The sequence below is a fragment of the Equus przewalskii genome, chromosome 11, assembly GCF_037783145.1.
Source record: "Equus przewalskii isolate Varuska chromosome 11, EquPr2, whole genome shotgun sequence".
Lineage (NCBI taxonomy): Eukaryota > Metazoa > Chordata > Mammalia > Perissodactyla > Equidae > Equus > Equus przewalskii.
Genome location: NC_091841.1, coordinates 33,433,446 through 33,455,380, shown reverse-complemented (window position 1 = coordinate 33,455,380; position 21,935 = coordinate 33,433,446). Strand labels below are relative to the sequence as shown.

Below are 21,935 nucleotides of genomic sequence, written 5' to 3'. Positions count from 1 at the left end.
TCTGGGATAGAGAAGGTGGGATCTCCCATGGATGGGAAGGTGAGATCTCCCTGGGATAGAGGAGATGGGATCTCCCCTGGGATAGACAAGGTGGGATCTCACCTGAGATAGGGAAGGTGGGATCTCCCCTGGGATTGAGAAGGTGGGATCTCCCTGGGACAGCGAAGGTGGGATCTCCTCTGGGACTGAGGGAGTGGGATCTCCTCTGGGGCTGAGGAGGTGGGATCTCCCCTGGGATAGAGAAGGTGGGATCTCCCCTGGGATCAAGAAGATGGGATCTCCTCTGGCATTGAGAAGGTGGGACCTCCCCTGGCATTGAGAACCTGGGTCCTTCCTGGGTCTGAGAGCCTGACGTCCTCCTGGGGTCTGAGAAGGTCAGCCCTATTGCCCCTCTGGGTGAGGCAGTGGTGGTGACCCGAGGTCCACAGGTCTGACTCTAACACCCCTTCATCACAGTGTCTCAGGTGGAGGCTCCGGTGGGCAGCAAGGTCAGTCCACCCAACATCGGGTGGGAGGGAGCAGACGGAAGGTGGTGGTGAGGGCTCCGTCAGGCCACAGTGACAGCAGTAGCCCCACAGCCCTCAGCAGAGAATGTGGGACCCCTTTCTCAGGCTCCACTCCACTATCAGATGGCTGGTCCGTCCTCAGAGCCGCTGGACTTCTCACCCCAAAAGGGGTCTCTAGGGTGCCCCTTGCCGGTGAGTCAGTGGGGCACAGGCCCCGCCACACGCTGGACAGAAATAAACTGGAAATTCCCTGAATAGGCCTGTGGACACTTGACCCACGTACACATCCACCCGTCACCTTTAACCCGCACAGAGGCGGGGAAGGCCTGTCCGCCCTGCGCACCTGCCCTCCTTGTAGCTGGAGCCGTTCTCCCCTCCACCCCACAGGGAGGGAGTTGTGGAAACTGCCCAGTGGTGTCTCTCTCTGCAACAAGGACGTGATGCCTCAGGGTGATGAGGACAGGGTCCCCCTGGAGGCTGCAGGGGAGGGGCTGACTGCCCATATGCACAGGGCCCTGGGCACCCCGGGCCTCCCCTCCAGGCCCCACACCCACCAGTATTTACCCTGACAAGACACTGTTGTCACGGACCACACGAGTTTACAACCTTGACCACAGGGAGGAGGCCACAAACACGTCACAAAACTCAGCCTAAAATGACTGTTCCACTGCAGCTGTCCACAAACCCTGAGTCATCAGGAATGGGAGAGGGCAGTCTGGACAAGAGTCACGAGAGGAGGAGGAAGAGGGAGGAAGGGGAGGAGGAAAGGAGGAGTGGAGGAGGAGGGGTGGAGGGGACGAGAAGGAATGGGAGGGGAAAAAGAGCAAGAGTCTCTACGTGTGTAGACTCTTCTCAGACCCTGGGCCCAACGGCAGCTCCAAGCCTCCGACCTGGCCTCGGTGGGCAGAGGGAGGGTGCGCCCAGAGAAGCCATGGGCTCCTAGTCCCTCCAGATCCTGAGGGAGACCCTAGCCTCGGCCAGCCACGGGGACAGAGTCCCTGGCAGGTGAGCATCTGGGGACTTGAAGGCGGGCAAATGGAACCAGCCATGCCCCCCTCCCCCCGCCAGTGTCCTCCCTGAGATGTCAGAAAGGGAGACGCAGACGTGGCTGCAGGCCCACTTCCTGCCCCTTCCAAGGTTCTGAGAGGCCTGGGGGTGTGCAGGCCCGGGCCCCAAATCACCTCCCCCTGGCCTGCAAGGGTTACGAGTGGACCCTTGACTCCTTCCCTGTCCTTGTGGGAAGGGTAGGTGGCTGAGCAGACAGAGGTATTTGTTCTGGGTGAGTGGGGGGAGAGCCGAGTCAGCAGGCCGGGCTCCTCTGCCTGGGCCCCTGGACAAGCGGGCGCTGGGCCAGGCTCCTCACTGCACTTCAGGAGACCAGGCCTCTTCATATCGTCACCCCACCTCCAGACCTGGCCCTGGTGTCACGCCCTTAACCTGACCATTGTCCTCACCATGCTGGCCAGACTGTGTCACCACTGTTGGCCTTCCTACTGCGAGCATCTTGAGGGCAGCCTACATGGGCTGCTCTGTGGGCCAGCTTCACAGCAGATGTGCTCATAACTTTGCCTCTGGGTGGGTGAATGGGTGGGGGGATGGAGAAGGGAGGGAGGGAGGATAGGGGGATGGATAGATTGGTAGATGATGGATTGAGGGATGATGGATAGGTAGATGGGTGGATGATGGATGGGTGGATCAGTTCGTGAGTGGATGATAGAAGGATGGGTGCATGGACAGAAGAACATATGTATGTCTATTTGGATGGATGGATGGATGATAATGGATGCGTGAATAGTTAGAAGATGGATGGATGGATGGATGGGTGGATGGGTGGGTGCATGGGTGGATGGGCGGGTGCGTGGGTAGATGCATTGGTGGTTGGCTGAATGGATGGATGGGGGAGTGAGTATACAAACAAATGAAATCTCTCGGGGTGGTGGGGTGCGCCTTCTGCAGCAGTCCACACAGCTCCCACCTCACAATGGCTCATCGCGTGCAGTTGATGGCCAAGTGCTCAATCACCCCACTTCACTAAAGCCCTCCTCAGCCCTGGGAGGCAGGCACTCACATTCTTCCATTCTAGAGCTGAGGAAACTAAGGATCAGAGAGGGTGAAAGAGCTCCTTGAACTCGTGGCAGAGCTGGCCAATGGTCCCGGTGAGTCCTCTCTGCCCCGAGCCCCCGCTGCCCACCACTTGACAATGTTGTGGCCATTTTTCACAGAGAGCTTACTGTGGCTCTTTGCAGAAACTCAATATGAGTAACAGAAAGTCAGAGGTTCCTGGGTCATGTCATCGCCCCCAGGGGAGGAAACTCTTCTTCCTTCCCCGTGTGGTGCCCCCAGAACAGAGGCGGCCCCTCTCCCCCAGCCGCTCTGTGAGGTTGTTTCACACATTAGTAACACAGTTCGATTGTTTTGTCATGTTTCTGCCAACCGTGCTGGGACACCGCAACCTCTTAATTGACTCTTATTTTGCACATATTAAGATTCGCCCTTTGTGCCAGAAAGTTCTACGGGTTTTAACAAACGCACACTGTCACGAGTCCACCATCACAGTATCACACGATTCCACTGCCCTGAAATCCCCAGGCTCCACCTCTTCAACCCGCCCCCGAGACCTCCACAGCCACGCGTCACCTTTTACCATTGCTCTCGTTTGGGCTTGAATGTATGTTTATGATTGATTCAAACCTCTCATTGCTAAAACAATCTTGAATAGCATACAGCAGTTATAAGTTATGGCTACGATTTTGTGTTGCAACAAGGAAAACACTTATGATTTACTGGTCTGGAGAATGCAGGACAAGGTTTTGTCTAAAAGCTCCAATCTGAAATATTTTAAAACAGCTCGACTGAAATGTAATCGATAGTCAGTAAACTGCACGTGTTAAGTGCCAGTTTGATCAGTTTTGATAAACAGACGCCTGAAAGCAGGTGCGTCGCAGAAAGGCACTGAGTCCCTCAGCGTCCATCAGCCCGAGGCTCTCGTAGACGCCCTTGGGTGGTGGAGGAAGTTCTCTCGCATTCTTAGTTTGCTCAGAGTTTTACCGGGAAAGGGTGTTGGATTTTGTGAAATGCTTTTCCTGCTTCTGTTGAGATGATCGTGTGGTTTCTCTTCTGTAGCCTGGTCATGTTGTGAATTAGACTGATTTGAAATGTTAAAACCACCCCACATTCCTGGAATAAATCCCATCCAGTCATGATCTTCATATGTTGTTGGATTCAATTTGCTAAAAGTTTGCTTAGAATTTTGCATCTATGTTCACAAAGGATTGCCACTTATTTGTCAGGGGGAATGCCAATGGGCAATGGCCTGAAACCCCACGGCCCTTGCTGAGCTTCCCTTCTGACCCTCCCTGTGTAGCCTCAGGGTTGACTGTGTGAGTGCCTCGGGCTGAGTCACAAAGTCCCACACACGGGGCGGCTCAAACGCAGACGTTGATTGTCTCCCAGTCCTGGAGGCTGGACGTCCGAGATCCAGGTGTCGCAGGGCTGGTTCCTCGTCTGGCCTCTCTCCTTGGCATTAGACACGTCTTCTCCCTGTGTCCTCACATGGTCGTCCCTCTGTGGGTGTCCGTGTCCTGAGCTCCTCCTCTTATAAGGACCCCAGTCAGATTGGATCAGGCCCACCCTAGTGACCTCACTCTACCTTTATCACCTCTTTGAAGACCTTATTTATCTCCAAACACAGTCTCATTCTGAGGCGCTGGGGGTCAGGACCCCAACATGTGAATTTGATGGGGACACAGTTCAGCCCACAACAGTCTACAGGAACCAAAGTGGAGAAATCGACTCCAACTCACTCCACAAGGGAGAATATCCCTCATTCCCTTCAGGGACCCGGCAGGCAGGTGGAGCGCAGGGAGTGGCCACCAAAATCCTGAACAGATGCGATTTGATTTGACGCCATTAGCAAATATTAGGGGAGTTTCTCCCTGAGAGTCGGGCTGGTACGTGAGATTCTTAGAGCCAGTCACAGCCGTGGGACCCTGTTCTGGCCTCTGGTCACCGGTGTGTGGTCACCGGTGTCGGCCTGGCCAGCTGAGGCCATGGAGGGACTGACCACAATGTACACAGCAGACTGTCTGGGCCTTGCCCAGCTGGACAGCGGAGAGGAGGGCTCAGGGCCATGCTGGGACAGTTGGGAGAGTCCACAGCCCCCCACTGCCACCTGCCCACAGCGGCCTGAGTCCTGACGCTTCCCCTGGGGCATGTTCTCTGTGGCCCATCACCTTGCGGCCCCAGGATCCCGCACTGGATGGCCCAGCCCACTCTCACCCGCTCCCAGCTCTTTGCTTGGGAATGATTTCAAACACACTGTAAAGAAGAGAGAATGATAAATAGATACCAGGTACCCACCGCCCAGCTGTAGCTAACATTACCAAGTAGCCATATCTGTTTGAGATATTGCCCAGCAGGGAACAAAGTCTTATAGATAGAATCGGGGTGCCCTGCCCAGACCCTCCTCCCCTCCTACCCCAGGGACGACAGCAAGCCTGAATTCCATGGTTCTCAAAGGTTTTTATAATTTTACGTTTGAGGTGTATGTGTAATATATTATCCATCATATGCAAAATTCATAGAAACGGAATCAGTGTGTGCATAAATCTGCATTTGGCTCAATATTGAATTTTCAGTTCATCCATGTCGGTGCACACAATGCTAATTTAACTGCTCTGTTACATTCAAGGGAATGAACGTGCCCAGGTTTAGCCCGTCTCCCTGTCCATGGGCAGGTAGGCTGTCTTCGGTTTCTCGCTCTCATCAGGGTGGGTCTGTGCACACACCTGCTGCTCCACACACCTGCCAGAGCTGGGCATTGGTACAGATCTGGGACCAACACATGGGGTCCCCTGGTCGGTTCCACTTGCAACCCCCTGGATCCCAGTGGTCTCAAGCTTTTTGCTTGTGGCTTATTTTGTCTTTCACCCTTCCCGCCCTGCAACACGCCTACTCAGACCCCTCGCCCCCCTTACGTTGGCTGGTGTGGGCATTCCCCAGATCTCTGGTCCCTCCCAGTCACAGGCATGGAAATTCTCTTCTTCTGCTCTTCAGCCTGTATTTTTACTTTGTTGCACTTTTTTCCAACAGGATTGTTAAATTGTGACGGAGTCAAATATCTGCATCTTTGACGGCTTGTGATTTCAGTGACTTGGTTAAGAAATCCTTCCCCATCCTGAGGTGATAAACATTATGCCTTTATTTTCTCCCAGAAGTTCAAGATTGACCTTCAGGTAACACCTGTGACAATTTTATTTTTTTTTTAAATCTTCTTCTCCCCAAAGCCTCCCAGGACATTGCTGTATAGTCTAGTTGTAAGTCCCTCTAGTTCTGCTATGTGAGACGCTGCCACAGCATGGCTTGATGAGCAGTGGCATGTCCACACCCAGGATCCAAACCAGCAAAACCCTGGGCCGCTGAAGCAGAGTGTGCGAACTTAACCACTCAACAACGGGCCAGCCCTTTTCCAGAAGGTTTAAAGGTTTTGCTTTCCACGTCTAGCTATTTACTCCACTTGGGACCTTATTTTAGATGGGGTGTGAAGTGGAGACCTAATGTGATTTTGTCCACCTGGAGAACCACTGTCCCAGCACCATTGACTGAAGGTCCACCCGCCCTGTGGATGGGGAGGACCTTCCCATCGAAGCATTTATCAGAGCGTGGGGTCTGTTCCACCTGTCCCCTGGCCCATCCCTGCACCAGGTCCATGCCACCTTACTGGTCGTGAGGGCTGGTGAGACCCGCCTCCCCACCTTGTGCTTCTTTGAAATGCTTGAGTTTCTTCTGGCTCATTGCCCTTCACGTGGGCTGCTGGAGCAGCCTGCCAAGTCCTTAAAAATTCTACTGGGATTGTGAAAGGCATCTCAATGGATTTACTGCTACTTGCAGAGAACCGACCTTATTTCCCCAGTTGAATCTCCCCATTCATGAGCATGCTCATCCACCCCTCTATTTAGTACGAGCTTCCTTTCTGCCCTTCAGAAACATCTAATGATTTCTCAGAATGGCCTGAGACATGTTCTGTTTGATTTATTCTTCGGAATCTACATAATTGTATGGCTGCTGTTAATGAGATAATTTCCCATTATATTCTCTACTTCGTTTTTACTGGTGTAAATAAGTGCTTGGTTTTGTGTGTGTGTTTTCATTAACCTTGTATTCAGCAGGGGTGCTGAACTCTCTAATTGGTCCAAATAACAGAGCCATATATTCTCTTGGCTTTTCCATCTTGATAATAGTCTCCTCGTTCAATCAGGACAGTTTCCTCTGTTTCCCGTCCTGCTGTTTACTTTTCCTTTTTCTTGCGCTATTGCTTTGGCAGAAGCTCCAGCGCCCCGAGGTCTGGAAGCCATGGCAGCAGACCGCCTCTGTCCTCCCTGACTTTGGTGGGAGTGATTCTAGAGTCCTGGCACTCAGTCTGAGGTTTGCTGCAATTTTTTGACAGCTACCCCTTAACATGCTAAGAACATTTCCTTCTGGAATTAGTTTGCTGTAAAAAAAAAAATCAAGGGGAGTGACGTCAACAACATGGCAGAGTAAGCGGTTTTCTTTGTGTCTCCCTCTTCAAACTACAACTAAATGGACATTAACTGATCAACGGAGGGTACTCAGACAGCACCTGAGGACACGTGAGAGAACCGCATTGCTACACATGAGAAGGTGGATGGACCACCCCCGGGGAGGAGGTGGAGATAGGTGAGAACTCTCCGGCACCCAGACAGCCCACTACCCACGAGCGACTCTCACCTGCCTGAAGCACTCATAGCACTGCCGCGGCCCCATGGGTGGTTGTGTGGATTAGCACGACTGAGGAAACAGGTGAGCGCAGCCCTAAGCCTCCAGTGATTGCTCTGTGGACCAGAGACAACATCCACAGTCCCACTGAGGCCCCAGGGAGTGACTTGGGCTAGGACTCGGTAGGGAGGCCCCGCCCACCAAGCACAAAGGCCCAGCGACCTAGGAGCCGATGCAGCAGAGCTGGGAAGCTAACCACTGCAGCATTAGATGCACATAGCTCTGCTGCGGCCTCGAGGGGACAAGTGAGATCCAGCAGGACTGACCGAGTAGGCGGCGACAATGCAGAGCCCCAGAGTGATTGCTCCTTGGTCCAGTGGGAAAATCCATGGGCCCACAGTGGCCCCAAGGGAGCAAGTGAGATCCAGCTGGACCACACGGAGGCACAGCTGCGAGTCTGGGAAAACAAGCTCTGGGCTGCTGCAGAAGCCCATAACACCACTACACTAAGACATCTCCTTACACCCAGCAGAATGGCTATGATCACCAAGACAAAAAATAACAAATGTTGGAGAGGTTGGGGACAAAAAGGAACCCTCATACACTGCTGGTGGGAATGCAAACTCGTGCAGCCACCATGGAAAACACTATGGAGATTTCTCAAAAAAATTAAAAATAGAACTACCCTATGATCCAGCCATCCCACTACTGGGCAGCTATCCAAAGAATTTGAAATCAACAATTCAGAGAGACCCATGCATCCCTATGTTCAAGGCAGCACTATTCACAATAGCCAAGACATGGAAGCAAACTAAGTGCCCATCCACTGATGATTGGATAAAGAAGATATGGTGTATATACAATGGAATACAACTCAGCCATAAAAAATGACAAAATCATCCCATTCACAACAACATGGATGGACCTTGAAGGTATTATGTGAAGTGAAATAAGCCAGATAGAGAAAGACAAACTATGTGATTCCACTCATGTGTGAAAGATAAACAAACACATGGACAAACAGAACAGGTTAGTGGTTACCGGGGGCATGTGGGGTAAGGGGTGGGCACAAAGGGTGTAGGGGCGCACCTATAAGATGACTGACAAATAATAATGTACGACTGATATTTCACAATGTCATGAACTATGATCACCTCAACAAAAAAAATCAAGACAAGCTGTGACTTATCAGATGCTTTTTCTGCATCTATTAAGATCACAAAGTTTTTCTCCTTAAATCTGTCGATGTGGAAATCAGTATTGCCAGCTTCCCACCCTGTTCACATAGTGATATGGCACATCCCGGCCCCTGTGGCTGTGAGGGGCCAGGTCACCATTTATTCAGAAGATTTAGACACCAGGCAGGACCCTCCACATGACAAATGTGATCTTCAAGATGATAGCTGCTCCATCACCCTGGGTCCTGGACTGACATGTGGAGCAGGGCACCAGCCAACCAGTAACAAAGATGAAGCATGAATGAGACAGAAACCTTTGTGTCACAAGCCACCAAGATCTGGGAGCTTTGTTACTGCAACACAGCAAAGCTGTCCTGACTGATACACAAGTGGACTTTCTGTTGTTGAACCATCTTTGAATTCCTGGACAGACCTGGTTGTGTATGATTGTTGGGGTCTCAGGGTGGTGGTGGGGGCTTCATACCCAGCACCAGCTCCCCATCCCACTGCTTGAACCAACTGAAAAATAAGCAAACGGCATTGACACATGCAGGGCCAAGCCTGGTCTTGCAAATTATAAATTCTAGGCTGGAGGCCATGCATTATGTTTGTGGGTAAGGAAGCTTCCTCACTCTGACCCCAAGAATTAAACAGACAGTCCTCCAGTCGCCGGCAGTGCTGGGGCTGGACAAGCGCCCCTCCTGGAGAAAAAGAGGACAGGGATGGTGGAGGTTAGCTCAGCCCTGGAGGAAGGGAGAAGAGCTGGGATACACAAGCCCTGTTCCTTTTCCAGATTTGGCGGATCCTTTAAGTCATGGCACACTCCCTGAGATGGAGCAAGTGAAGGGTGGAGGGGCAGGAGCATTGTGCTAAGGGGACCGGCTCCACTGGAAAGAGAAAAGCGCTCGCCCCACAATGGCTTCTGATGCCCACTTCTGAACTCGCTGTGCTGACGTTCTCCTCAGCTGTCTGCATCTGTGTTAGTGATGGGATTTCTCTCCCACGTTCTTTCCTCGAGCTGTTTGTGGCTGATATGGGTGTCACAGTTCTTCTAGTTTCAGAAATGAGATGGCTAAGTTTCCTGTGTTTTTGCCATCTGGGGTTGTCTGTAACATAATGTGGTCAGAGCCCCCATTGTCCACACCCCCTGTGCCCTGTCCTCACTGATCTGGGCTTGGCCATGTACGTGGCTCATTATGGCCACTGGAACAGCAGCAAATGGGACACAAATGGAGGCATGAAAAGTGCCTGTGCACTGGAGCTTATCCTCTTGAAAACAATGTGGCTGACTTGCATACAGTTCTCTTCTTCGGGAGAAGGAGAGGACTGGCCAAGAGAGACGTCAATGACCCAAGCTGTTCCAGACAAGGCCAGCCCAGCAGACCACCAAATGACAGACAGCAGACACAGGACAAGCCAGCCCAGACTGCAAACTGTGGAATAAGGAGCTAAATAAACGCTGTTTTTTTAAGCAACCATCACTAGGTTCATTTTCTTTAATCAAAGTATTATTTCCATGGAATAAAATGCATCATTTTAAGGGCACAGTCAGTTAAAGTTTAGTAATTGTATGCCATCATGGAGCCACCACCACAGTCAAGACAGAGAAACTCAAAAGCTTGTTTGTGACATTTTGCAGCTGGTTCCTTCCCCCATCCCTGGTCCCAGGAAACCCCTGATCTGCTTTCTTTTCCCCGTTTTGTCATTGTCAGAACTTCCAGTATGGACTCATGCTGTGTTTTAGGTCTGACTGTGTTCAGTTAACACAGTGTTTTTGAGATGCATCTGTGCTGCATCTATCAGTATTGTTCATTTTCATCAGAGAACAGTATTTCACTGTGTGGATATGTTTCAATTTGTCTATCCATTTGCCAGTGCATAAACATTTAACTTGGTTCTAGTTTCAGAAATTTTGAATAATGCTTTGAACGTCCACACACATGTCTTTATGTGGCCAGATGGTGCCCCTGCCTCAGGTAAACCCCCAAAAGAGGATCTGTTGGGTCATAGAGTGCATACATATTTAACTTTGTAAGATCTTGTTTTCCAACCTGGCTGCATGATTTCTCATTCTCTCCAGCAATGTAGGAGAGCTCTACTTGCCCCACATTCTTGCCAACACTTGGTATTGGCAATGTGTGCATCCCAGCATATCTTTGTAGTTTGTGCAATTATTTGATGACTAGTAATGTTGAACATCCTTCTGTATGCTTGCTGCTCAATCATATACCATGTTTTCTGAAGGATCCTATAAATCCTTTGCCCATTTTTAATTGAGTTGCTTACCTTATTCTTATTGAGTTGTTAGAGTTCTTTATTTTATATTCTGGACATAAGCTCCTTTTCAGATATGTGTTTTGCAAAATTTCCTCTCAAACTGTGGCTTACCATTTTGGTAACTATGTCTTTCAAAGAGCAAAAGTTTTTAATCTTAGTGAAGTTGATTTTATTGGGTTTTTTCTTTTATAATTCGTGCTTTTTGTGACTACTTTAGAAATCTTCACCTATCCTAATGTCATAAATATTTTCTTCTAGAACTTTAATAGTTTTAGCTTTTGCATGTAAAAGGATGATTTGTGTGTGTCGTGTTAGCTCAGGGCTGGGTTCATTTCTTTTCCATACAGATAGACAGCCATTCTGGGATTATTTGTTAAAAGACTACCATATCTTATTAATTACCTTGGCACCTTGGTTGAAAATCAATTCACCGTAAAAGTATTGATCTTTTCCTGGACTCTCTCTTCCGTCACATTGACCTATATGTCTATCTTTATGCCAATAGTACACTATTAATTATAGATACATACTGTCTCTTTATAATAGTATAAATAATCAACATAATATAGATAACATAAATAATAAATAATATAAAACTGTGTCTATATAACATTTCCCTGAAATCAGGTAACGTTAGCCCTCCAACTTTGTCTTTGTTCCTAAATTGTTTTGTCTATATTAGATCATTTGCCTTTTCATATGATTTTTTAAAAAAGCTTGTCAAATCCTTCAAAAAGGCGTATTAAGAATTTGATTGGTGCTCAAAAACAAAGATAAACTTGTCATTTTAACCAGAAACTCGTAATACAAGATGGAATAAGATGTGAGAAAAACAACTTAGGAGGGGAAGAGGAAAGGTACTGAATCGGTTTACTCTAAGGAACTAGGGGCCATCAGAAAAGGGACTATCTTATCCACGAGATCTTGGATACAACCCTCAGGGTAACCCCTAAACAAAAAAGCAGAATACACACAAATAATAAATAAGGAGAAAACAAAGAAACACAACATGAGAAACTGCATAACTCAATTGATAGACCAAAATACACTGGACGAGAAACAAAGGAAATGCAGGAGAACCGGAAAACGAGTGATAAAATGGCAGCATTAAGCCCTCATATATCAATAATCACCCTAAATGTAAATGGATGGAATTCTCCAATAAAAAGACACAGAGTGGCGAGATGCATTAAGGAACAAGACCCAACAATATGCTGCCTCCAGGAAACACATTGCAGCTCCAATGACAAACACAGGCTCAGAGAGAAGAATGGAAGAGGATACTCCAAGCTAATGGAAAACAAAAGAAAGTAGGTGTCACGATACTTATATCAGACAAAATAGACTTCAAGATAAGACAGGTAAAGAGAGACAAAGCGGGCAGTGTATACTGATCAAAGGGACATTCCATCAAGAAGAAATAGCACTTATAAATACCTATGCAACCAACACAGGAGCACCAAAGTACATAAAGCAACTATTAACAAACCTAAAAGAAGACATTCATAATAACACAATAATAGTACGGGACCTCACCATTCCACTCTCATCAATGAATACATCATCCAGACAGAAAATCACCAAGGAAACAGTGGAATTAAATGAAAAGCTAGACCAGATGGACTTAATAGATGTATATACAACACTCCATCCAAAATCGGCAGAATACACATTTTTCTCAAGTGCACACCAAACATTCTCAAGGATAGACCATATGTCTGGAAACAAGACAAGCCTCAATAAATTTAAGAAGATTGAAATAATAACAGGCATCTTTTCCAATCACAATACTATAAAGATAGAGATTAATTACAAGAAAAAGCTGAGAAAAGGACAAAGATGTGGAGACTACACAACATGCTATTGAACAAGCAATGGATCACTGAAGAAATTAAAGGAGAAATCAAAAAATACCTGGAGACAAATGAAAATGAAAACATAGCACACCAACTCATATGGGATGCAGCAAAAGCCGTATTAAGGGAAACTCATCGCAATGCAGGCTGACCTTAACAAACAAGATAAAACCCAAATAATCAGTCTCAAAATACACCTAGTGGAATTAGAAAAAGAGGAACAAACAAAACCCAAAGTCAGCAGAAGGAGAGAAATAATAAAAATCAGAGCAGAAATTAATACACTTGAAACAAAAAAAAGGAAGTAAAAAGGATCAATGAAACAAAGAGCTGGTTCTTTGGGAAGATAAATAAAATTGACAAAACCCTAACCAGTCTTACCAAGAATACAAGAGAGAAGCTCAGATAAATAAAATTAGAGATGAAAGAGGACAAATAACGGATACCACAGAAATGGAACACATTATACAAGAATACTATGAAAAACTATATGCCAACAAAATGGACAATCTAGAGGAAGTGGATAAATTCTTAGACTCTTACAAGCTCACAAAGCTGAATCAAAAAGAAATAGAGAATCCGAATACACCAATCACAAGTAAAGAGATTGAAACAGTAATCAAGAGCCTCCCAAAGAAGAAAAGCCCAGGACCAGACAGCTTCCCTGGGGAATTCTACCAAACGTTCAGAGAAGATTCAATACCTATCGTTCTCAAGCTATTCCAAAAAACTAGGGAAGATGCAATGCTTCCTAACACATTCTACGAGGCCACCATCACTCTGATATCAAAGCCTGACAAGGACAACACAAAAAAGGAAAACTACAGGCCAATATTGCTGATGAACACAGATGCAAAAATCCTCAACAAAATATTGGCATCCCGAATTCAGCAATACATCAAAAAGATCATACATCATGATCAAGTGGGAATTATTTCAGGGATAAAGGGATGGTTCAACATCCACAAATCAGTCAATGTGACACACCGCATTCACAAAATGAGAACTAAAACCACATGATCATCTCAATAGATGCAGAGAAAGCATTTGACAAGATCCAACAGCTATTTATGATAAAAACCCTTAACAAAATGGAGATAAAAGGAAACTACCTCAACATCATAAAGACCATATATGACAAACCCACAGCCAACATCATACTCAGTGGGGAAAAGCTGAAAGCCATCCCTCTGAGAACAGGAAGAAGACAAGGATGCCCACTATCAGCACTCTTATTCAACATGGTACTAGAGGTTTTGGCCAGAGCAATTAGGCAACAGAAAGGAATAAAAGGAATCCAAATAAGGAGTGAAGACATGAAACTCACTGTTTGCAGATGACATGATTTTATATATAGAAAACTCTAAAGAATCCATCAGAAAACTATTAGAAATAATTAACTACAGTAACATTGCAGGGTACAAAATCAACTTATAAAAATCAGTTGCATTTCTGTACTCTAATAACGAACTAACAGAAAGAGAACTCAATAATACAATTCCATTTACAATTTCAAAAAGAAGAATAAAGTACCTAGGAATAAATTTAACTAAGGAGGCAAAGGACTTATACAATGAAAACTATAAGACATTATTGAAAGAAATAGATAATGGCATAAAGAGATGGAAAGAGATTCTATGCGCATGGATTGGAAGAATAAACATAGTTAAAAAGTCCATAAAACCCAAAGCAATCTACAGATTCAATGCAACCCCAATCAGAATCCCAATGACTTCTTCAAGGAAATAGAGCAAAGAATCCTAAAATTCATAGAGGGCAACCAAAGAATTGCTAAAGCCATACTGAGAAGAAAGAACAAAACTGGAGGCATCACACTCCCTGACTTCAAAATGTACTACAAACCCATCGTGATCAAAACAGCATGGTACTGGCACAAAAATAGGCACACAGATCAATGGAACAGAACTGAAAGCCCAGAAATAAAACCGCACATCTATGGACAGCTAATCTTCCACGAAGGTGCCAAGAACATACAATGGAGAAAAGACAGTCACTTCAACAAATGGTCTTGGGAAACTGGACAGCCACCTGCAAAAGAATGAAAGTAGACCATTATCTCATGCCATACACAACAATAAACTCAAAATGGATCAAAGACTTGAAGATAAGTCCTGAAATCATAAAACTTCTGGAAGATAATATAGGTAAAACACTCTTTGACATCCAACTTAAAAGGTTCTTTTTGAATACCATGTCTTCTCAGACAAGAGAAACAAAAGAAAGAATAAACAAGTGGGAGTTCATCAGACTAAAGAGCTTCTGCAAGGCTAAGGAAACTAGGATCAAAACCAAAAGACAACCCACCAACCCTAACCCTGAGAGAAAACTTTTGCAAATCATAAATCCGATAAGGGGTTAATCTCCATAATATATAAGGAACTCACACAACTGAACAACAAAAAAGCAAACGGCCCAATTAAATAATGGGCAGAGGATATGAACATTTTTCCAAAGATATGCAGGTGGCCAATAAACATAGGAAAACATCTTCAATGTCAGTAATCATCAGGGAAATGCAAATCAAAACTACACTAAGATGCCATCTTACACCAGTTAAAATGGTTATAATCACAAGACTAAAAATAACAAATGTTGGAGAAGGTGTGGAGAGAAGGGAACCCTCACACACTGCTGGTGGAATGAAAACTGGTGCAGCCACTATGGAAAACAGTATGGAGAGTCTTCAAAAAACTAAAAATACAAATACCATATGACCCAGCTATCCCCCTACTGGGTATCTACCCAAACAACTTGAAATCAACAATCCAAAGTAACATATGCACCCCTATGTTCACTGCAGCACTATTCACAATAGCCAAGACATGGAAACTATTCAAGTGCCCATCGACCAATGATTGGATAAAGAAGATGTGGTATATGTATACGATGGAATACTACTCAGCCATAAAAAAAGACAAATTCATCCCATTTGCAAAAACATGGAAAGCCCTGGAGGAAATTACACTTAGTGAAATAAGCCAGACTGAGAAAGACAAAGACAAGATGATTTCACTCATGTGTGGAATAAAATTAAGAACATGGACAAAGAAAACAGTTCAGTGGTTACCAGGGGAATGGGGTGGGAGGTGGGCACAGAGGGTGGAGGGGAGCACCTATGAGGTGACAGACAAGAATTAATTACAAGTGAAATTTCACAATCATGTAAACTATTAGGATCTCAAATTTTTAAAAAATGGCTAAGATAGTAAAAAAAAAAAAAGAAAAGAATTTGATGGGTGTTGCATTGACTCTTTCAATGAATCCATTTGGGGAGAACAGCCACGTTACCAATATTAAATCTCCCCAACCGTGAACATGGATAGGGCTCCATTTACTCCAGCCTTTAAATTTTGCTTTGTAATATTTGAGGTTTTTGGTGTATCCATCTTGTACAACTTTTGTTCAACTTCTTCATAAGTATTTCATATGTTACTATGGTAAATGGAGTGCTTGTCGTTAATTTCACTATACAAATGCCAGTGTATCTTTGCATATTGACCTTATATCCCACAATATTGATAAATTCACTTATTCTTTCTAGTAGTTACTTTGTAGGTTCCTTAGGGATCTGCACACAGAAATATACCATCTGCAAATGCAGACAGCTGCATCTTTCCAGCCTGAACGTCTTTCCTTTCTTTGGCTTGCCCTACTGCACTGGCGAGGTCCCCTACCACCCGCTAAATAGAAGAGCTGAGGGCAGACATCCTACTCCCCTTCCTGATCTTGGAACAGCTTTCTACCACCGAGTGTGATGCTAGCTTCAGGGTTTTGGAAATGTCCCTGCTCAGGTTAAAGATGTTCTCTTTTATTCCTAGCTTCCTGAGAGTTTTTACCACTAAAGAGCTATGATTTTTTTCAGATTTTTTTTCTGCATACAATATGATCATTTGTTTTTATCCTTTATTTCACAAATAAGGTAAATTACATTGATCGATTTTCATATGTTAAACCAACCTTGTATTCTTAGGTTCAACCTTACTTGGTCATGACGTATCAGCCTGTGTAGACATTGCTGGATATGACTTGCTAATTTTCGTTATGGATTTTTGCATCTATTTTCATGACAGGAGTTGATCTTGTCATGTCTTTGCTTCAGGGATCAGGACAAATACAAGCCCCATAAAAGCAGTTAACGGTTCTCTCCTCATTTATCTTCTGAAAGAATTTATGTAACACTGGTATTACCTCTTTTTTAAATGTTGGATAGAACTCACCAGCAAAGCCATTTGCCTGCAGTCTTCTTTTGGGAAGGCTTTTAAATTATGGATTAAGTTTCTAGAGTCGATACAGGCTGTTTGAGTTTTCAATTTCTTTTGACCAAGTTTTGCTAATGTGTTTCCTTCAAAAAATTCGTCTACCTCATCTAAGTTATTGAATTTCCTGGCATAAAGTTGTTCAGAATATTCCCTTACTATCTTTATAACATCTGTAGGATTCATACTTGTGTCTTTTTTCATCCTGATATTAATCACTAACGTCTTTGCCCTTTTTTCATCATCGGCCTTGATGGAGGTTGGTCAATTTTTTGTTTTGTTTTTGTTCTTTTGAGGGAAGATTGCCCCTGAGCTAACATCTGTACCAATCTTCCTCTACTTTCTATGTGGGACGCCTCCACAGCACAGCTTGATGAGTGGTGTGCGGGGCCACACCCAGGATCTGAACCCACAGACCCCAGGCGCTGAAGCAGAGCAGGTGAACTTAACCGCTACACCACCCGGCTGGCCCCAGGTCTCTCAACTTTATTTTTAATCTCTTCAGAGAGCCACGTTTTGTTTCATCAATTATATCTATTGGGATTTTGTTGTGGTTGCATCTTTTATTTTAAATTTTATTTATTGATGCTCTTTATTATTTGCTTCTTTCTGTTTGCTTTGAGTTTTGTTTTCTCTTCTTTTACTTATTAATGTAGTTTAGATCATTGATTTGAGAACTTTTTTTCCCAATATAAAAATAAAATTCATAAATGTGCATCTGAGAAATGCTTTAGCTGCATTTCACGATTTTTGCGATGCTCTGTTTTCATTTTCATTCTATTTTTATTCACTTTATTCCATTAAAAATACTTCTCAATTTCTCTTATGGCATCCTCTGTGATTCATGAAGTGGGTGTCTTAATTCCAACTATTTGGAATTTTCCAGATATCTCTCTGTTGTTGCTATTTAGTTGAATTCCATTGCGGTTGCCTAACACACTTTGTATGACTTTTACCTTTTTAAATGTGCTGAGTTTTGGTTCGTGACCAGAATATGGCCCATCTTTGTGAATGTTCCACATGCACTTGAAAAGAACGTGACATTCTGCTGTTGTCAGGTGGGACACTCTATGCCAATCAGATCAAGTTATAGCATTTGTTTTACGTCTTCTAGGTCCTTACTGATTTTTCTCCTTTCTTATTCTGTTGGTTACTCAGAGAAAGGTGTTGAAGTTTCCAACAATATTTGGATTTATGTATTTCTCCTTTCATTTCCATCAGTGTTTGCTTCCTGGATTTTGTATCTCTTTTGTTAGGTGCACACACATTTAGGATTGTCCTTCTTTCTTCTTGAGTTGACACCTTTATCATTCTGTAACATCCCTCTTTGTCTCTGGCAATATTCCTTGCTCTGAAATCTAATTTGTCTCATGTTAACCTAGCCACTCCAGCTTTCTCTTGATTTCTGTTGGCATGGTAAATCTTTCTCCATCTCTTTTTTTTTTTTAAAGATTTTATTTTTTCCTTTTTCTCCCCAAAGCCCCCCAGTACATAGTTGTATTTTCTTCATTGTGGGCCCTTCGAGTTGTGGCATGTGGGACGCCACCTCAGCGTGGCTTGATGAGCAGCGCCATGTCCATGCCCAGGATTCGAACCAACGAAACACTGGGCCGCCTGCAGCGGAGCGCACAAACTTAACCACTTGGCCACGGGGCCAGCCCCTCCATCCCTTTCTTTTTAACCTGTATATGTCTTAATATTTAAAGTGAGCCTCTTGTACACAGCATACAAGTTGTCTTGCTTTTTTATCCACACTGATTATCTCCATCTTTTAATTGAAGTATTTATACCACGTATGTTTAACGTAATTATTGACATAGTTGGATTTTTATCTACCATCTTGCTGTTTTATATTTGTTCTACAGTCTATTTTCCTCTTTTTCTGCCTTTTTTGTTTAAATGAATACCTTTTACTATTCTCTCTGCACCACTGGCTTATTAATTATGCCTCTTTTAAAAAGGTTTTAGGAGTGGCTCTATGGCTTAAAATATATTTCTGTAACTTATCATAACAGACTTTCAAATAAGACAGTATTTCACTTATCGTGTGAGAACATCACGGCTGGGCTCCCCCAGTTCCTCCTTCCCAACCTGGCATTTTGCCTCCAACGTGTTAGAATCCCATGACACACTGTTAGGATTTTTCCTCATGTGATTAACTTCTAAAATGACTAAAAACCTGGTGTCTCACAGTTGCCTTCATTTTCACCATTTTCAGAGGCCCTTATTTCTTTGTTTAGATCCAAGTTTTTGTCTGGGGTCATATTCCTTCTGCCTGAATAACTTCCTCTCCTCTTGCTGTGGGCCACACCCAGCCCTCAGCAGTCCATTCCATTTCAGCTCATTTCTCTGCTCGCCCCCTGGGTTCTGCTCAGGTGACATGGCACACAAGTCCCTCTCCTGGGGAGTGGGGGTCCTTGTATTTCAGGCAACCTGGTTGCCCTGCAGCCTCAGCCTTGGATGGATTAGAAGAAAGTTGTGGGGTTTTGCTCATCTGGATTTTTCTCATTGTTAGGGTGGGAGTGATTCTCTTTCCACTTTTCCACATCCTGGAGCAAAACGTTGAATTGACTTCCAGACGTGTTCTGTCTATGAGACAGCAAGCACTTCAGATCTGAGGACAGTATTTATCCTTGGCTCTGGAAAATTCCTTCATTCTGCTCATGTGTAAAGGGGGTCCTGTGTCCTGGTAGGGGCCCCTGGACAGGTGGACCTGGGGAGAGGGAGGCATGGCCTCTGCAGGGCCCATGGAAGGAAATGTTCAGGATGGAGAGAGGAAGTGCCCATTCGCAGATGGGAAAGTCGAGGCCCCCCATCACTCTGCAGGGTCACAAGCCTGAGGGAGCACGGAGGGGCCTCTCTCTGTCCTGGGGGGTCTTCAGAGCTGGTCAAGAGCAGATTCTAGCACAAATGATGTTGGACTCATTTCCGACTTAAGACACCAGTGAAGGTTCCCCCAAGAAAGGGAGATGAGGGGACAGTGTGGGGCAGACAGGGTCTCCTGAGAGAGGAGCAGCCCTCCCCAGTCCCCACCCAACTGCTCCGGGCCACTGCTTAGGGAAGGCTCCATCACTCACACACAGCATTGTGGGACCTGCTCCTGCTGGGCACCTGGGGGCAGAACCCACTGTTTCCTCTAGTGGGGGTGGGGGGCAGCAGCCTCAGGGACCACCTGACAGTGGTTGTCACATTATTTTTAGGCCAATAGTCTGTTTCCAAAGAGAACATCATGGAAACATGTCAAAGAGCAAACCTGGGGCTGCTCTGCCTAAACCAGGGGCTCTGGGCGCAGCTGGAGGAGTGGCGGGCCCAGCTGCACCCTCGCCTGCCCCCGGTCACCCGACCCGCACCTCACAGGTGCAGAGCTGGGAGCAGATGAGGAAGCCGGCTGGACCTGACCTTTCTTCCTGACCAGGCCACAGGCCACGCCCCCCGACCCCTTCCCCAGGTCACCCAGCCTGTGCTGGGCCTGCCCGACCCAGAAGGGAGCAGCCGAAGAGCAGAGGTGACAGTCACCACGATGGGCCGGGACGCAGCTCACGCCAACGGGACACCACACTCGGTAAGGAACGGAGCTCACAGCCCTCGTGAGGGGACCCGGAAACAGCCCAGAGCCCTGGGGGAGCACGCGACCACCCTACAGCACCCAGGACCCCCGGGCAGCACAGCAGAAGGCAGCCCGTGTCCCCTCACAGACCTTCTGCTCTGGGGGGGCCTTGGTGGCTCCAGGGCCAGCCCAGGAGCTGACCAGCTAGGAGTCCACAGGCCTGGGCCAGGGGCAGTGTGGGCTCCCGAGGTCCCCCGAGGGGCGGGCCCGGAGCATCGGAGGCCCTCCCGGGCCGGTGGGGACATGGACAGACCCCCCAGCCCCGCGGGTGGAGGACCCGGGTGGTGCTCACGTGCCGGGTGTCCCCACCGGCCATCAGAGCCCTCGTGGTGGCAGGTGGGGTCGGGCGGGGGAGGGGGCGGGGGCGGAGGGGTCAGCTAGGGGCGGGCAGCGGCCTCCGCCCGGCACCCCGGGAGGCGTGAGCGGGACAGAGGCACAGGGTGCGGGGCCGACCGGGGCGCCCAGCAGCCGCGACCCCTGCGGGCCCCACCCCACCGCCACACGGACCCCACTGGGCCCGGCGTCCACGCGGCAGAGGACCCGACGGGCCCCCAGCCCGCCGAGGACGCCACAGGCCGGCTTACCGCGCGGGCCTCGGCCCAGGGACCCCGGGCGCCCTGCCCTCGCCCCAGGGAGGCCGGAGCGCTGCTGCTGAGGGAGGAGGCGCCGGGGTTCTCGCGGTCCCACAGCTCCGCCCAGGCAGCCAGCCTGCGCGCTGCCGTAAACGGAACTGTCGTAAACGGAACTGTCGTAAACGGAACTGAAGTAAGCAGACTGGAGCGCCCTCCCTGGGGATTCCCGCTTGGGAGGCTCCGCAGGTTCAGAAGGACGAGGACAGGCAGTTCCCTAACCACGTGCGGCAGGTGTGTTCACGGACACACGCCCGCGTGCACACGCACACACAGGACGGGCTTCCTGCTGGGTCCGCAGAGCCCACCAGAACTTCTCAGCTTGGTCCAGAGGTTCCGACGCCTCTACCAGCAGCTTCACAGCAGCCCGCAGGGACCCTGAGGTCACGTTTTGTCACTTTTGCAGCAGGAGCTGGCATGCAACCCCCAATGCGTGGATCGAGAACCTCCCGGGTTTTCCCCGTGTGGAGACACAGTGAGGCGATGACACACACTCTGCACACACACACTCAGTGCTCACACACGTGCACCCGCACGCTCTTGCCCAGAGCTCTCAGCCCCTGGGTACAGGACGGAGGGCTCACGAGGGGGAAGCCCTGGGAATGGCTGGCAGAGGAACCTGAGTCCTTTTCACAAATTCTGGGTTGGGGGACTTCCTGGGAGGGGGGCCACCTGCATCTCACTACCAACAAGGGCTTTGCACACGCCAAGAGCAGGACAGGGCGGGGCACGGCTCCCTGGGGGTCGCTCTAGGGAAGGGGGTCACGTGGTTGCATTTGTACACGAACTTTCCCAAAGCCACACCAACATAACTGCAGGTGTCCCCCACGTCCCGGGCGGAGCCTGGTGAGCAGGCCCCACAGAGGGCCG

The 21,935-nt window shown here is 47.2% G+C and overlaps 2 long non-coding RNA genes across 2 annotated transcripts; one reads left to right on the top strand and one right to left on the bottom strand.

Moving 5' to 3' along the window:
- The first annotated feature begins 1,316 nt into the window (after positions 1 to 1,316).
- On the top strand, positions 1,317 to 10,318 carry LOC139074415 (uncharacterized). Its single transcript, XR_011524013.1, has 3 exons — positions 1,317 to 1,511; positions 5,598 to 5,740; positions 6,829 to 10,318. It is a non-coding gene; the product is annotated as an uncharacterized lncRNA (long non-coding RNA).
- Positions 5,008 to 21,168, bottom strand: LOC139074414 (uncharacterized). Its single transcript, XR_011524012.1, has 2 exons — positions 21,021 to 21,168; positions 5,008 to 6,996 (listed from the first exon to the last, which is right to left on the bottom strand). It is a non-coding gene; the product is annotated as an uncharacterized lncRNA (long non-coding RNA).
- Between the last annotated feature and the right edge of the window lie 767 nt (positions 21,169 to 21,935).